Raw genomic sequence first — 16035 nt, forward strand, 5'->3', positions numbered from 1 at the left:
GAGTTCTTGAACATAGATAATCAAAGGTAAAGCACACAAGAGACACGCGATTTTTATCCCGTGGTTCGGCCAAGTAATACTTGTCTACTTCCACGTTGTGGCGTCCCAATGGACGAGGGTTGCACTCAACCCCTTTCAAGTGATCCAATGATCAACTTGAATACCACGATTTTTCCTTTCTTTGACTTTCTCCCGTTTGCGAGGAATCTCCACAACTTGGAGCCTCTCGCCCTTACAATGATGATCACAAAAGAAGCACGGAAGTAAGGGAGGGGAGAGCAACACAGACAAGACTCAAATCACAGCACAATCACGCACACAAGTCACAACTTGAGCTCAAAACACAACCCACGGAGTTCACAACTCAAATGGAGCTCAAGTCACTATCTCAAAGAATCAAATGCGCGAAGTTGGAGTCTTGGAGGCTTAGAATGTTTCTTGAATGCTTGGGTTACTCCTCCATGCGCCTAGGGGTCCCTTTTATAGCCCCAAGGCAGCTAGGAGCCGTTGGAGGCCAACAAGGAAGGCCAAAGTTGCCTTCTGTCGGGTGGTGCACCAGACAGTCCGGTGCACCACCGGACAGTCACTGTAGCATGTCCAGTGCAGATCTCCTTCCTAATTTGGCGCAGATGACCATTGCAGCGTCGTGGCAGTTGGCGCACCGGACACTGTCCGGTGCACACCGGACAGTCCGATGCCCCCTGCCGACCATTGGCGCGGGCCACGCGTCGCCCGCGCATTGCGCGACCGACCGTTGCGCTGGCGGCCGTTGGCTCACCGGACAGTCCGGTGAATTATAGTCGTACGCTGCCGATTTTTCCCGAGAGCGGCATGTTCACCGGAGGCTGGCCTGGCGCACCGGACACTGTCCGGTGCACCACCGGACAGTCCGGTGTGCCAAGCCGAGCAGGACTTTGGCTGTACCAAGCCAAGTCCTTTGCATTTCTTTTCTTCTCTTCTTTTCTCTGTTTCTAGCACTTAGACAATATATGTTAGTACTTAAAACAATGTACTAAGTCTAGAAACATACCTTGTTACATGATTTGCATCTTTTGCTTGTTTGGCACATACTATTTCACTCACTATGTGTTGGACACTTAATCACCAAAACATTATAGAAATGGCCCAAGGGCACATTTCCCTTTCAATCTCCCCTTTTTGGTGATTTATGCCAACACATCCAAAAGCAACTAAAAGAAGTGCAACATCGATGCAAATAAGGACCAAATTGTTTTTGACTCTAATTTGACATATTTGGATCATTCTTTGCCACCACTTGGTTTGTTTTTGCAAATCAAATTCATTTTTCTATCTCTAAGTCAAACTCACTTGTTTGGGCATAAAGAGAGATATTCCATGAGTGAAATTGATCAAGATCCAAAAACTCTCCCTTTTTCCCATAATCATAAAGTCTCCCCACAAGAGACCAAAGTTTGTAAAAAGAGTATTTTGACAAATCAAAAGTTCTAACTCTATTATTTTCAAAATTCACAAGTGGTAGCTGATCCGTTTTCTTTGGCCTTAATTTATCCCCCTTTGGCATTAAGCACCAAAACAGGATCATTTTTTGCCCTTTAAACCCCATTGCCTCACCAAAAATGTCAATTAAGATCAAAATGGCAATAAGAGCATAAGAATGAACTTGGAGGTGAGTACACTAATACCGGAGTGCAGTGGAAGTCTTTGCATGGTCCAAGTTCACCTTTCCCTTTCAATTCACCTTTGAGACTACATCAAGTACACTTGAACACAAAGGTTAGTCTCAAAGGGTCAAGTTGTAGCACTTCTCCCCCTAAATATGTGCATTATTCACACATGGACTTGTGAGGTCCGGGGATCCCTTGCACAACTTGAGCACCATAAATAAACAACAAATTGCATAAAATCATAAAGTAACATGATCAAAGGCATAAAACACATGTATGTTATAGATCAATCCAAGTTACGCGAATCTAAGACATTTAGCTCACTACGCAGCCTGCAAAAGGTTTTCTCATCTAATGGCTTGGTAAAGATATCGGCTAGCTGGTTCTCGGTGCTAATATGGAACACCTCGATATCTCCGTTTTGCTGGTGGTCTCTCAGAAAGTGATGTCGGATGTCTATGTGCTTAGTGCGGCTGTGTTCAATAGGATTATCCGCCATGCGGATTGCACTCTCATTGTCACATAAGAGTGGGACTTTGCTCAGATTGTAGCCAAAGTCCCGGAGGGTTTGCCTCATCCAAAGTAGTTGCGCGCAACATTGTCCTGCGACAACATACTCGGCCTCAGTGGTGGATAGGGCAACGAAGGTTTGTTTCTTTGAACTCCAAGACACCAGGGACCTTCCTAGGAATTGGCACGTCCCTGTTGTACTCTTCCTATCAAACTTGCATCCAGCATATTCGGAGTCTGAATATCCAATCAAGTCAAAGGTAGACCCCTTTGGATACCAGATCCCGAAGCAAGGCGTAGAAACTAAATATCTAAGAATCCGCTTAACGGCCACAAGGTGACATTCCCTTGGGTTGGATTGATATCTAGCACACATGCAAACGCTAAGCATAATATCCGGTCTACTAGCACATAAATAAAGTAACGACCCTATCATAGACCGGTATGCCTTTTGATCAACGGACTTATCTCCTTTGTTGAGGTCGACATGTCCGTCGGTTCCCATTGGTGTCTTCGCGGGCTTGGTGTCCTTCATCCCAAACCACTTGAGAAGATCTTGAGTGTACTTCGTTTGGGAGATGAAGGTGCCATCCTTGAGTTGCTTCACTTGGAACCCAAGGAAGTAGTTCAACTCGCCCATCATTGACATCTCAAATTTCTGAGTCATCACCCTGCTGTCATCCTCAAAGCCAGGGGGTTGTTCCACGTACACCTCCTCCTTTATTGGCCCTGTTAAGGAAAGCGCTCTTCACATCCATTTGAAACAACCTGAAAGAGTGGTGAGCGACATAGGCTAATAATATTCTAATAGACTCTAGCCTAGCCACAGGAGCAAAAGTCTCCTCGAAATCCAAACCTGCGACTTGGGCATAACCTTTTGCCACAAGTCGAGCTTTGTTTCTTGTTACCACCTCGTGCTCGTCTTGCTTGTTGTGGAACACCCACTTGGTTCCCACAACGTTTTGCTTTGGACGTGGCACTAGGCTCCAAACTTCATTCCTCTTGAAGTTGTTGAGCTCTTCCTGCATGGCCAACACCCAGTCCGGATCTTGCAAGGCCTCTTCTACCCTGAAAGGCTCAATAGAAGAGACAAACGAGTAATGCTCACAAAAATTAGCTAACCTTGAGCGAGTAGTTACTCCCTTGCTTATGTCACCCAGAATCTGATCGACAGGGTGATTCCTTTGAATTGTCGCTCGGACTTGAGTTGGAGGGGCCAGTGGTGCTTCTTCCTCCACAACTTGTTCTTCTTGTGCTCCCCCTTGATCACACGCCTCTTCTTGATGAACCTGTTCATCATCTTGAGTTGGGGGATGCACCATCGTTGAGGAAGAAGGTTGATCTTGCTCTTGTTGTTCCTATGGTCGCACATCTCCAATCGCCATGGTGCGTATTGCGGCCGTCGGAACATCATCTTCATCTATATCATCAAGATCAACTTGCTCTCTTGGAGAGCCATTAGTTTCATCAAATACAACGTCGCTAGAGACTTCAACCAAACCCGATGATTTGTTGAAGACTCTATACGCCTTCGTATTTGAGTCATATCCTAATAAAAACCCTTCTACAGCTTTGGGAGCAAATTTGGAATGTCTACCTTTCTTCACCAGAATGTAGCATTTGCTTTCCATATACACGAAAGTAAGATACATTGGGTTTGTTACCGGTAAGGAGTTCGTAGGAGGTCTTCTTGAGAAGACGATGCAGATAAAGCCGGTTTATGGCATGGCAAGCTATGTTCACAGCTTCCGACCAAAACCGCTCGGGCGTCTTGAACTCTCCAAGCATCGTCCTCGCCATGTCGATAAGCGTCCTATTCTTCCTCTCTACCACACCGTTTTGCTGTGGTGTGTAGGGAGCGGAGAACTCATGCTTGACACCTTCCTCCTCAAGATACTCCTCAACTTGTAAGTTCTTGAACTCGGACCCGTTGTCACTCCTTATATTTTTCACCTTGAGCTCAAACTCGTTTTGAGCCCTCCTTAGAAAGCGCTTGAGGGTCCCTTGGGTTTCTGATTTATCCTGCAAAAAGAAACACCCAAGTGAAGTGGGAAAAGTCATCTACAATAACAAGACCTTACTTACTTCCCCCGATGCTAAGGTAGGCGACGGGTCCAAAGAGGTCCATGTGGAGAAGCTCCAGAGGTCTTGACGTTGTCATCACATTCTTGCTGTGATGAGTGCTTCCCACCTGTTTCCCTGCCTGACAAGCTGCACAAGTTCTATCTTTTTCGAAGCAGACATTGGTTAGTCCTAACACATGTTCTCCCTTTAGAAGTTTATGAAGGTTCTTCATCCCAACATGTGCTAAACGGCGATGCCACAGCCAGCCCATGCTAGTCTTAGCTATTAAGCATGCATCTAGATCGGCATCCTCTTTCAAAAAATCAACTAAGTAGAGTTTGTCATCTAATACACCCTTAAACGCTAATGAACCATCACTCCTTCTAAAGACAGAAACATCAACATTTGTAAACAAACAATTGTAGCCCATGTGGCACAATTGACTTACAGACAGGAGGTTGCAACCAAGCGACTCTACTAGAAACACGTTTGAAATGGAGTGCTCGTTGGTGATGGCTATCTTGCCCAAGCCATTAACCTTGCCTTGGTTCCCATCTCCAAAGATGATCGTATCCTGGGAATCCTTGTTCTTGACGTAGGAGGTGAACATCTTCTTCTCCCCCATCATGTGGTTTGTGCATTCGATGTCGATAATCCAGCTTGAGCCCCCGGATGCATAAACCTACAAGATAATTTACGCTTGGGTTTTAGGTACCCAACTCTTGTTGGGTCCTACAAGGTTTGCTACAATAGCCTTTGGAACCCAAATACAAGTCTTATGTCCCTTGCATTTGGATCCCAACTTCCTAGCAACTACATTTTCATTCTTCCAACAAATTGCAAAAGAAGTATTGCACGCATGGTAAATTGTAGAGGTTTCATTACATACTTTCCTAGGCACATGATGCACAACATGATTTCTCCTAGGCTTACTTCTACCATGCACAAAAGTAGAGCTAGAAGCAAACATAGCATGTGAATTAAAGACATCATGATCATAACTCCTATGAGCATTTCTAGAAAATTTTCTATCATTATAAATGAAAGCATGATTCCTTTCAGCACTATTAGCCATAGGGCCTTCCCTTTCTCCTTGTTGAGAACATGAGCCTTTTGGCTTGTTAAGTTCTTGGCTTCCTTTCGAAAGCCAAGTCCATCCTTAATTGAAGGGTGTCTACCAATGGTGTAGGCATCCCTAGCAAATTTTAATTTATCAAAATCAACCTTGCAAGTCTTAAGTTGAGCATTAAGACTTGCCACCTCATCATTTAATTTAGCAATGGACGCAAGATGTTCATCACAAGCATTGATATCAAAATCCTTGCATCTATTGCAAATTACAACATGTTCTACACATGAACTAGATTTATTAGCTACCTCTAGCTTAGCATTCAAATCATCATTCAAAGTTTTTAAACTAGAGATAGATTCATGGCAAGTAGATAACTCAGAGGAAAGCATTTCATTTCTTTTAGTTTCTAAAGCTAGAGATTTTTGCACACTCACAAATTTATCATGCTCCTCATATAAAATATCCTCTTGTTTTTCTAACAATCTATACTTTGCATTTAGAGCATCAATCAATTCATTGATCTTTTCTATCTTCGCTCTATCTAAACCTTTGAATAGGCTAGAATAATCTACTTCATCATCACTAGAATCATCATCGCTAGAAGTAGTGTATTTAGGAGTATCACAAACACTTACCTTCTTCTCCTTGGCCATGAGGCAAGTGTGGCGTTCATTGTGGAAGAGCAAAGACTTGTTGAAGTCTGAGGCTGCCAGTCCTTCATCGTCGGAGTCGGATGAAGAGCAGTCCGAGTCCCATTCTTTGCCAAGATGAGCCTCGCCTTTTGCCTTCCTATAGCTTTTCTTTTTCTCCTTCTTCCCATGTCTTTCTTCCCCCTGGTCATTTGCATTATCGGGACATTGAGCAATAAAATGACTTGTCTTACCGCATTTGAAGCAGGAGCGCTTTCCCCTTATCTTATTCTTGTTGGGGTACTCCTTGCGTCCTTTTATTGCGGTCTTGAAACGCTTGATGATAAGCGCCATCTCATCTTCGTTGAGGCCAGCGGCCTCCACTTGTGCCACCTTGCTTGGTAGCGTCTCCCTGCTGCTGGTTGCCTTGAGAGCAACAGTTTGAGGCTCGTGGACAGGGAGTGGACCGTTTAGAGCATCGTCCACATATCGGGTCTCCTTCACCATCATGTGTCCGCTCACAAACTTCCCAAGAATCTCCTCGGGCGTCATCTTGGTGTACCTGGGATTCTCACGAATAAGGTTGACAAGATGGGTGTCAATTACTGTAAATGACCTTAGCATTAGTCGGACGACATCGTGGTCCGTCCATCTTGTGCTCCCATAGCTCCTAATCTTGTTGACCAGGGTCTTGAGCCTGTTGTATGTTTGTGTTGGCTCCTCTCCCCTGATCATCGCGAACCTTCCCAGCTCGTCTTCCACCAACTCCATTTTGGTGATCATGGTGGCGTCGTTTCCCTCATGTGATATCTTGAGGGTATCCCAAATTTGCTTGGCATTGTCCAAGCCGCTCACCTTGTTGTATTCATCACTGCATAAGGATGCTAGCAAAACCGTAGTAGCTTGTGCATTCTTATGAATTTGCTCATTGATAAACATAGGGTTATCGGTACTTTCGAAATGCATTCCATTTTCAACTATCTCCCAAATACTATGATGGAGAGAAAATAAGTGACTACACATTTTGTGACTCCAAAACGAGTAGTCTTCTCCATCAAAGTGTGGAGGTTTACCAAGTGGAATTGAAAGCAAATGAGCATTGGAATTGAATGGAATGCGGGAATAATCAAAGGAATAGTTTTGATTAACTGGTTTCTTCTTAGACGAGTCTTCGTCGTCGTCGTCTCTTGGTGAAGAAGAGGAGGCGTCGCTATCATAGTAAATGATCTTCTTGATCCGCCTCTTCTTCTTCCCGTCCCTCTTCTTGTGACTCGATCCTGGGTCATTGGGCTTGTCGTCCCTTGGCTTGTTGAAGAGGGACTCCTTCTCCTTGTCGTTGACCACCATCCCCTTTCCCTTAGGATCCATCTCTTCGGGTGATTAGTCCCTTACATGAAGAGAACGGCTCTGATACCAATTGAGAGCACCTAGAGGGGGGTGAATAGGTGATCCTGTAAAATTCAACACTAATAGCCACAAAACTTGATTATGAAAGTTAGAACGGCTAAGTGCTTGAAGCGAGTTCTTGAACACAGATAATCAAAGGTAAAGCACACAAGAGACACGCGATTTTTATCCCGTGGTTCGGCCAAGTAATACTTGCCTACTTCCACGTTGTGGCGTCCCAATGGACGAGGGTTGCACTCAACCCCTTTCAAGTGATCCAATGATCAACTTGAATACCATGATTTTTCCTTTCTTTGACTTTCTCCCAATTGCAAGGAATCTCCACAACTTGGAGCCTCTCGCCCTTACAATGATGATCACAAAAGAAGCACGGAAGTAAGGGAGGGGAGAGCAACACACACAAGACTCAAATCACAGCACAATCACGCACACAAGTCATAACTTGAGCTCAAAACACAACCCACGGAGCTCACAACTCAAATGGAGCTCAAGTCACTCTCTCAAAGAATCAAATGCGCGAAGTTGGAGTCTTGGAGGCTTAGAATGTTTCTTGAATGCTTGGGTTACTCCTCCATGCGCCTAGGGGTCCCTTTTATAGCCCCAAGGCAGCTAGGAGCCGTTGGAGGCCAACAAGGAAGGCCAAAGTTGCCTTCTGTCGGGTGGTGCACCGGACAGTCCGGTGCACCACCGGACAGTCACTGTAGCATGTCCGGTGCAGATCTCCTTCCTAATTTGGCGCAGATGACCATTGCAGCGTTGTGGCAATTGGCGCACCGGACACTGTCCGGTGCACACTGGACAGTCCGATGCCCCCTGTCGACCATTGGCGCGGGCCACGCGTCGCCCGCGCATTGCGCGACCGACCGTTGCGCTGGCGGCCGTTGGCTCACCGGACAGTCCGGTGAATTATAGTCGTACGCCACTGATTTTTCCCGAGAGCGGCATGTTCACCGGAGGCTGGCCTAGCGCACCGGACACTGTCCGGTGCACCACCGGACAGTCCGGTGTGCCAAGCCGAGCAGGACTTTGGTTGTACCAAGCCAAGTCCTTTGCATTTCTTTTCTTCTCTTCTTTTCTCTGTTTCTAGCACTTAGACAATATATGTTAGTACTCAAAACAATGTACTAAGTCTAGAAACATACCTTGTTACATGATTTGCATCTTTTGCTTGTTTGGCACATACTATTTCACTCACTATGTGTTGGACACTTAATCACCAAAACATTATAGAAATGGCCCAAGGGCACATTTCCCTTTCAAAAGTGTGCATGCCTTCCTAGTTATTGAAAGCATGCCAAAGTGGTAAGCATCAAATGATTTAAAGATAATAAAGTGAAATTTTGCTTTCAGACAACTATGTAACTTAGTCAAGGTTTGAGAGTAGGTTTTCCAGCTATATGAATTTAAAATAAATATAAAAGAGTAACATGCACCAGTTGTTCCTAAACTTATTCAGGGTGTCACCTAAGTCCCAATACTATTTATTCGTAGTTCCAGGTCTCCAAACCTACTACGTGGTTTACCAGAGGTCCAAACAGACCTAAGTCGCAATTAGTGTCGATGCACCGACTTGGCATCTTCATGTCACCTATGTCATCCTAATTTTTCCAACAGAATTAACCCGTTTATCGACACCAAGTTTATCACCAAGAACAGGATTTGGTCACCTGCATTTTGGACAATTCAAAAATAGATAAATAAAGAAACATGAGACTGGCGTGTTTGCTTGGAACCCTGGCAGCCACCATCCAAACACCCCCTGAGAGCATGGACCTAATAATAGAGGTACTTCAACTGTCAGTTGCAGGACTAACCAAGAATTTCCATATGATCATATCCAAGGGAAGATATGCCACAAACTACAGGTGCTTTAACCTGCAGGCAGCCAGACACCCAAATTTAGAGACCAGTCAAGATCTTTGATTTTTGATAGTTTAAGACAACTGTGGTAATATAAATGCTGTCAGAAAACCAAGAAGAGACACAAGGTAAATTTAAACACGGAATCATTTTGAAAGTCAAGTTGGCACTGAATCAAGCAAGCATACACATTAATCTAGTCCATCCTTCTGCATGTAATCCAATACAAGGATGCTCACACAAAAAACATGCAATATTTTTTTATCGAACACACACGTGAATTGCATATCTTATATTAAGAATAATAAAGGGGGGAGAACCCCAAACAATATCACAAAGTCACACCTTGGATTCTAAGAAAAGAAGAAAAAAGGAGGCCCAGTGTCTGAAGCTCCCACATGAGTGGGGTCTGGAGAAGTGATAATCGGAGGCAAGTATTTCCCCCGCAAGTGTGGAGAAGCTGCTTCGAACCCGTGACCTAGTGACTCAATGAGACAGCTCGCACCACTACATTAGGCCTGCCCTTACCAATTCTAAGAAAATCTTTTCAGGACCAAAATGGTATAGTTCAAGTTTACTCTGGGTTTTGACTACTCAAGATGACCTCTATACACAAACTTTAGTTATGCATTACTGAAATAGAACATCACATACCACATTATTGCATCAAACTTTCCTCCTAGGCCAACCTCGAGAACAGCAACATCTACCTGTTAGAGTTAGAAAAAAGACAGGGAAATGATTGGGCAGATGCCAGTGAAACTAAGAAGGTTAAAGAATGAGTAAATTCCTAGTGTCAGAAAAGCATATATGTGATAGATGCATCAATGTGTCTACCTTAAAAGTTAAAATCACATATTAACACAACAACTTGCAACTAAAATGACTTTAGCATCTTGAATATCTTGCAAAGAAGGCAGAAAGAGTAGTAAATGATGTATTTTCTATACCTGCTCAGCACAAAATATCTTGATGCGAGCAGCGCGAGGAACCTGAAATAGGCTGGCATGGGAATATCATCATCAGTCTTCTCCTGGAAGTAAGCCCATTTATCTCATCATCCACCAGTTTATATAGAATAAAAGAAGCATGATGAGATCAGACAGATTATATGACAAATGCAAAAAAGTTCCTGATGGAATCAATTCAGTAGTTTGAGCTTTGTCACTTCTAGGTAGTAAACGTCGAACGCAGAGTGACTTTATATGGAACAACAAATCAAGACACTTACCTTCAACTTGTTCCAGCACCACCAGAAGTACTTCAAAATTTTCTCTTCAGAAATATTAACCCTGATGCCCTCAGAAAGGAGGAGCTAGGTCAGTGCGATCATAAATTTCATAGCACCTAATTACAGGGACAACACAAGAAAGATGACACAGGATGTTTACATACAAAAAATCATTTGGAAGTTCATAGGATCCACTGTTGTCAACACCACAGCCAGATGCAGGTGTATAAGATGAAAGAACAGTAGGAAAAAGAATTACCCATCTAGCTAAAATCGCTCTCTAACATCCATCAAATGTGGTGAGGTGAACAACCCATTATGGAAGCCACACGATCACAGGATTGACTCGGTGAATGTGCATGTGGAACCCTGTAGATAGATACAGTCAATGTCTTTTCAATTGACGCCAAATCAGGGCCCTAAAAGAATTCAGCATTTCTCATTTCTTATTACTACTGTACAAAGCCTCAGTTCAATGCTAGCCGATACATATGTGGAAATGGTTGCACTGCATCCTGGTATCAAACACGAGTAGATGACAAAGTTGAGCCAGCACAGCCTCAGGAAAGGAATTAGGGTACCCCAGGAAGTAACGATTTTATAAATTATATACTTGCAAATCTACATATTAACAGGCAACTGATCAACAGAATATGTCAAAAATTTGCCTTGCAACGTTAAAATAGCCACCAAGGCCATTCCCAATAGCTTCATGTGGGCTATCTGTGGAGCGGCAAGTACACAAATGCAATCTGAAAGCTGCTAGTTACAATGTACTAAAACAAAAGGAATCAGAAAGTAGCAGTGCATTTGACACTGGCTCATAATTGGACAGAGATCGCTCCTCGGCAGGTCTACTGAAAGATGATAGCGACTTAGTAGCCTAAGTTCCCAAAAGGCTATGGATCTCCATGATATCAACAATAGGATGCAGTTGATGATTTTCTCAAGGCAAAACAAGAGAACCAACCGCAATTGAACCGAATCCAAATCCTACTTGAACATCAGTCGTTGCCGATTACATGATCCTCCTACTATTTCTTATAATAAAAAGACCATTTAAAGATTTAGGGCCCGTCGCCCGAATCCAAATCTGTAGTTCTACACAAGTGCGATTCATTTTGATACTCATTTCTATTTACTTTTAGAGCTCGTGCTAACTGTCATGAAGTGCAATGCATCTATGACTGCCAATTGATATTATGCTCCTGCCATAAAGTGCATTGCATCGTGTTAACTGTACACTAATCTGTGAGGATCTAAGACCAATATTTGTTTATGTTTTCTCCTTTAGTATCCTATAAAAAACAGCACGCCTAGACAACCTATTTAAGGAATATGTATAGAACTAAAAACAAGGGTATATGATAACAATACCAGCCACTAAACACACATGGTTAATCACTAAAACAATTCTCTGACAACTCCTATAAAAAGATAGCAGCCACCAGAAATAAACCGCCCACGACATCCCTAATTGTAGTCACTAAAAACTGGCAGCAACAATTGGTTCACTAAAAAATGACCATAATCAGGAAAACTATAGCAGCCACCTGAACTATACAAGTTTCATTAGTAATTGCTTCACTAAAAAATGTCCCCATGTGTAAATTTTCATGTGGTATGTACAGACCTAAAAACAAGGGTATAGGACTACTTGCTGTGCTAAAACAATAGCTAGCACTAAACAGTGTATTCAGTTAATCATCCAAACAATTCTGTGATTAATCACTAAAACAATACCCATGGAGCAAATTATATGAGAATAAGATCTCACCGTTCCTATTGCGAAGAATATACTACTACCTCCAGTTTCAAATTACAATTTCAAATTACAAGTTGTTTAGAACAGCCACAAGGTAATTGCGAAGAATATACTAATTGCTCTAGTTTCAAATTACAAGTTGTTTAGAGAAAAGGTGTTCCTTAATAGTCTAGTTTTAGAAGCTACATCCAACTGGTAAACAGAAATTGCAGTAACCTTTTATGTGGAAGCCTCCGTCATTGAGTTTGTCCCCTTTAGTTGTAAGCTGTTTTCTAAATATTGTTAGTCAGGCTTAGTTGTTTGAGACTCTGTTTCCATTCGTGATTAAGGGAACTGTGAAATGTGTAGAAGATGCTCATGCATATGCATCGAATTGTTCCGTAAAGTCATCTTAATGCTCAAACAGTTTTTTTATCTGCCCCAGTTGTACACTGCTTTGTGAATTATGTCATTTAGGCTTAGCTGTCCGAGATAATTTCATTTGTGATGAAGGTAACCAGAGCATCTGTCCTTTTGTTTTAAACATAAATATTTTGATAGCTTAACTTGTGCGTCATTTTATCATGTACTAACATGGTATATAGATGGCACTTAGCAGTAGCATTCCTGACTTATGTGATTGTCCTGTTAGAATGCTTTTGCAGTATAATGGGCTTATGATAATCTATTTGGAATCCCATTATGAATAACAATTATGGATGTTGGGCATTTTGTATTTTTATGATGCAGGCTTAACGAATTTTCTTCTCTGCTCAGCCCTGCCAGTGGAGACCTCTATTTATAGCTATAATCCAGCCATATCTAGTGAACTAACAGATCTATTCCTATCTCTAGTGCTTATCCCCTTAACAGATTTATATTCCTATCTCTATTTCTTTGATGTTACTTGCTGCAGGTGCTATCTCCCACTGATGCATTATATGACAATCACTCGAAGAATCAGATGCTAATTAACTGTTTTATACTTGACCATTGCTAATTAAGTACTCCATTTTTTATACTAATGGTATACAGGCACATTCTAGGTAGCATGTTTATTTACAGCATTCTGATCAAGGTCAAGTACTCTATTTTATTAGCAAAATAATTGAATTGTCTTGGAACATACATTGTAATCTGATCCAGGGAGTTTATTGCATTACAGTTTGGTGTAATGTTTCATGTTTGTAACTTACGCAAAATTGACAATAGTGCTTCCAGAGATCTAGTTATTGGTTATTAGAGATCATGATGTTGGTGAATCCAGTGTTTCTTTTAACACTCCGAAGCCCGAAGCAACTGTCTATGTTAAGCGGAGAAGGGTGAAGCGAGAACTTGAAGTAAATGGGCAGCATCATAAAAAGCAGGTGCCTCTTGACTGAACAGATAGGCTTTTTATGAAAAGAAGCAAGTTCCATGTTTTCTCATTTTTTTTCTTTCCTTACGCTATGTACCCTTGATTTAAATTGTTTGCTTATTGAACCCTTGCTCTTGGTGCATTAGAGATGAACTCAATCATATCCAAGGTTGATGGATTAGAGATGAACTCAATCTATTAGCAAAATGAGAAAAAAGCCTCTAGAAAGGGGAATCTAAAAGTCTTGCTGCAAACATGGGTATTAATTTGAAACAAATTATTTGATTAGAAATTTGCACAAAACAGTGATGGAAAGTAATTATAACTTGATCCTCTGGTGATTTTATAAGCCTAATTTAAAAATAAACGGTCGAGTAATAAACAATTAGTGATGTCTTAGGGATAATAGACCAAACATATTAAAGCTATCTAGTTTCTTACCTGCTGCAGTCCATCAGCTGCCTCTGCTCTTCAACAGCAAAAAATGGTTTTGAGTTCACATTAAAAGAAATGAGTAAACCATACACTAAACCCACTGCATATTTCATAACGTCATAATTTCTATAATCCACAATTCCAGTAGTTTATGTAGCACAAGAAAGGAGCAGATGTCATACATATGTACAAATGGTAAGCGAAGGCTTAGAAAATTTAAAGCTAACTATAAAAAATAATACATCAATGATAGCCACCAGTCAAAGCCGGAAAAAAAAAGAAATATTCAAGTCAGAAATATCAAAGTTAGTCTCATTATGAATAGATGAAGATACAAATAAAGTTGGTGAACTCGAACCTGAAATTAAACTATTCATGTGGAGCTTTTCATTTTAACAATGAAGCTACTTATTATTGGCAGAATGTTCTTATTCTTATCATGCATTATCAACAATCCCTAAACAACAATACATAGGTGTTTTAACTTTTCTAGAGGTCTAGACGATACAACACCTCATTAGTCAATAGTAATTACCCAAGTCAATAGCAAGGATCTAACACAATTTTGTAAGTTTTAGTCCTTCTCGAAGTAGAAATTCATTGGAAAAATATGAAGTGGACACTGAATCTAAAAATGAACATGACGTGTTCAGACCTTATGCTTGGCCAAGACCTCAGGTGCAGTCCTCCCAGAGACGCAAATCATGAAGACGAAAAGCCAAACTTCTCCCTGTCTTGGGCATTTCACTCTATGAGCTCCTGCAGCGGGTGGAAGAAAAAACAATCCATACTTTATATATGACATATAAGGAAAACTGAGAGTTGATGTAGCCGTTGGGCCATCAAATCTATGGTTGTGGAGAGCGCTGATGATTGCTCCTCCTTGCTCCACCTAAACCAGAAAGGAAACATAGATTACCAACGCAGTGACTGGCACATTAGATCCATTGGCGAGTAGCACTCGCATCCGCCACCATGTGCCATGGCTGGCGTGCGTGTGTGCCCTGTCGGTTTCTGTGTTGCAACCTACCACTCAATTGGCAGTAAGCATGAAAAAACCCTATTCAACACATGGAAGCAAGGAACAAAGAAAATCAAGCAACGAGAAGTCAAGAGTTGCAGAAATAGAGTAGATCAAGAATGGGAAGGGGCTGAAGTAGGGACAACGAATTCAAGCAATGATTAGTTAAGAGCTACAAAAATGGAGTAGATTGAGAATGGGGATTGGGGCAACAAATTCAAACAACGAGAAGTTGAGAGCTGTAGAAATAGAGTAGATCGAGAATGGGGAGCAGGATGAGGTCACGGGTGGCCGGCGGGAACGACGCCGCGGGGGTGTAGGGTCATCCCTGGCGGCCGTGAACTGGGGCTAGGGCTCATCGAGCGCGTGTGCCGTGTGTAGTAGAGGCGATGAGAGGGGTGAAGGAAGCCTAGGAGAGCCGAGGAACACGCCAAGAAGCGCCGACGATGAGATTTATGTCTGGTGAAGTCGCCGAGCCACCAAGGACGGGGGCGACATGGGGGTGGCGGCGCAGAATCGTGGAGGCGGGGAAGAATGATGCATGTTCGAGCTTGGAGAGCGAGTGTGGGAGCGAGGATTGCGCGAGCGGGGGCATGGTGCAGGAATCTGGACGCCCGCTCTTAGCTCTTGCGGACGCGCGGTGGGGGAGGCGGCGAGGTGAAGCGGCGATTTCTTCGTAAAAATTGACCGCGGAGATCCCTGGGGAGGCACCATGGATGGAAGGGCACCCTGGGAAGGCGGGATCGTGGGGGCAATGGAGTTGATTGCGGGGGCACTTGCAGCAATGACGCCATGGATGGAAGGGATTCCTGGGAAGGCGGTAGCGCGGAGGGAGCGCGCCGGCGATGGCAGGCGGGGGCAGAAAGGCAGAAAGCGGATGCGTGCGGGCGGGATGGCAGAACAGTGCACCATTGCCTGTGAACGCCTACATTAGGCACTTAAGTAGTATATGTATATATAGGGTATGCCAACTAATAATCTGGTGAGGTCTTGATCGGCTGAAGCTGGGACTCCATGAATTTACATGGGATGTTTAGTAAGAAATAGTGTAGTCTTCGC

The sequence above is a fragment of the Zea mays genome, chromosome 7 (genome assembly GCF_902167145.1).
Source record: "Zea mays cultivar B73 chromosome 7, Zm-B73-REFERENCE-NAM-5.0, whole genome shotgun sequence".
Lineage (NCBI taxonomy): Eukaryota > Viridiplantae > Streptophyta > Magnoliopsida > Poales > Poaceae > Zea > Zea mays.